Below are 3,124 nucleotides of genomic sequence, written 5' to 3'. Positions count from 1 at the left end.
CTTTAGAGTAAACTCTTAACTATTTCTTTTTTGTGAGTCACACTAGAAGAAGTTAGATAGACAGACAGAATTCACCGGAGATGGAAGATGCTCAAAGCTCCGTTAGCTCCGTTAGCTCACAACAGGACTCGGCAGACACCATGCGCTCAGTGCTCCAGGAAATACGCGATTTCAGGGCTGAACATAAAGTGGACTTATACAAACTTAAAGAAGAAATCAAGGGAGACATGAAATCTGAACTCGAAGATATAAAGCAAGAAATTTACCAAAAACGTTCTGCTAACTCCGCGCTAACCCAGGCCCACGGGATTTGGAAGGTCGATCCAGGAGAAATAATATGCGCATTTATGGAGTACCCGAAGAGAAGGAAGGTAACTCCATGTCTGACTTTGTGGATCAACTTTAGAAAACTGAACTCGCTTTACCGGACACCAACCTACAGATACAACGCGCCCATAGTGCTGTGGCTCGCAAACCGGAAAGGAATGCACCGCCAAGGTCCATAGTGGTGAACTCTCTGGAGTTTACCACCAAAGAAGGGGTACTGAAAAAGGCCTGGGAAAAAAGAAACTGATGGAAGGGCGACGTCTATTGTTCGATCACGACTATGCCATGGAGCCGCCCTGAAGCGCAAGGCGTACGTGGGAATAAAGAGGGTCCTTAAGGAGAACAATATACGTTTCCAGACACCTCTCGACAGGATGCGCATTCACTGGGACTCGGGAACACGCACATACAACAGTGCGCAAGATGCAGCGCAGGAGCTGAGGAGGAGAGCTTTCTCCATGGAGATACCAGACCGCAACGCTTCGGAGCTGTACCCGGAAATGGAGCGTCTTCACCAGACCATTTATTCAAATGAGTGAATTAGTGATGGAGAAGGACATTACAGGAGATATTACAATGTAGCATGATCCTTCAAATACAGCTGGAAGCAGTGCTTGAATTGGAATAAAAAAGGTGCCAGTACTCTAAATCAGCAACAAGTATTTGGCACAAAGTCATAGTATATCCTATAATACTGGTGGGTTTGTCTCTTTACTGTATATTTTAGAAAGGCTCACTGTACTTAAACAAAATGACTCAGGGTGCATCTGAGATTAGAGGGGGTGCAGTGGTAAAGTGCCATTTTTATAAGTGGGGAGTGGACCTGACACCCTCTAGTCTAGGGGGGTCCGGGGGCATGCTCCCCCGGGAACATTTTTTTAAATATTGAAGTTAGATGCATCAATCTGGTGCAATTTGAGAGCAAAATGAAGAGATATATGGATACCTCTCAACATCCATAATGAAACAACTGTAAACAGATTGACTTTTTCTTTATGGATATAAAAGAAAGTAAAGCTTGATTCCTACTGGCTGGTTAAATGACTCCTCGTCCCTGAGGCCACTACAGGTTTTTGTGCCATTTTGTTGGATTTATTTGTCAATAGCGTTGCTGCACAAAGTGATAGCCCTCTAGTTTAAATCTACTACCCAAAAAGAAACATATGGAGATGGGTTACTATTTAAAAAAAATTGCAAATCTATTTGGGAACAGTGGGGCCGGGCCTCAAATCCTATAGGGGGGTCCGGGGGCATGCTCCCCCGGTAAGATTTTTTTTTAAATGTTGGACTTAAATGCATCAATCTGGTGCATTTTGCAGGGGGAAATAAAGAGACTACACCCATATGAAACAAAAATGTATACATTTAAATAATCATACAATCATAAGTACATGGCCATAACCAATAACATACAATATCCAATATGAAAAAACATTGAAACTTGTTTATTTATTTGTTTTTGGTTCATTTATAGTTGTGAGTGTGTCTGGGCTCCTGAATCGGCCTCTCCTGTCTCCCTCCTCTCCCCCCTGCTCCTCTTTGAGGCAACAGCAAAGACTAGTTTTAGCTCTCAACAAGTTTATCTTACCTTTTTTCACCTAGTTAACATTTTGTTTGTATTATTCATGCATATTTTACTAATCACTACCCCCTCAAATGGAAATATGTGTTTACATAGATGGTGACCGAACCGTTTGAGACCCACTGAGATAACTTAAACTAAGTTAACTATCTAAAGACTCAGAGAGTAATTTACCTCACCAAAGCTGTAGTTTTCAGCCTCTCAGTCTGACAGCAAAGGACTCTCCCTCCACCTTATTGTTGAAACAGTTCCGTATATCCGTTAGCGCAGCTAGCTAGCACCAGATGCTAACAACAATACACGTAACCGGTGCGCGCGCTTTCTCGCTCGCTCGCGCCACACATACACCAACACACACCCTCCCGAGCTTGAATGACACACAGAGACCAATGGAGGGCATTAGTATGATCTGTATGAAAGTGGCCATGTCGGCAGGCCACGTCATGTAGACAGCCAGTCACCCTCTGTGAGGCAGAGTCAGACCCACATTTGCGCTGCGTTGCGTTTACAATATATACGTATATTGCCGGCGGCTGAGTACCGGCATTTTACTGAGTACCGGCACCTTGCCGGTACTCAGTAAGAAGTGCCGGTACTACATCGGTAAAAATCAGAAGTGCCGGTACTGCGTACCGGTGAGTACCGGCCCAATTCAAGCACTGGCTGGAAGACTTTAAAAGGTTGTACCTTTAGCCGCGTTAGCTGCACACTGAGATCGAGCTCTATTTGCCGGGTCTCAGCTAGTTGGAGCTGTGGCTTCCCCAAGTTGATCTGCAGACGCTTCAAATACTCTTCCATCAGGTCTCGGACCTTCACAGTAAAAGAATGTCAACATTTATGAAAGCCTATTTCAAATATTGGTCAGATAAACGTTGTATATATCGATTTTGAAGGGTTACATTTGTTCTGAAATAAAATCATACATTTTATAAATATGACTTAGGCCCCGGCCCCACAAGGACGAAAACGGTAGTTTGCGTTACTGTTTAGTGTCATATAGACCGTTCGGCCACACGAGGACGACCGAATATGACAGTAAACAACTGCGGAAACGATAACGGGTCCCAAGGTGGATAGAACGGCATACGCAACGCTCTGGGGGGTCCAACGGCTCCGTGTGTACGCCCTATACAGGGCCGTGGGAAGTAGGGGTGCTGAGGGTGCTGCAGCACCCCCTGGTGGAGGACAGAGGATCTGCACTTCCACAAGATGTAC

The sequence above is a fragment of the Notothenia rossii genome (assembly GCF_949606895.1).
Source record: "Notothenia rossii genome assembly, chromosome: 11".
Lineage (NCBI taxonomy): Eukaryota > Metazoa > Chordata > Actinopteri > Perciformes > Nototheniidae > Notothenia > Notothenia rossii.
Note: the sequence above shows the minus strand (reverse complement) of the source record.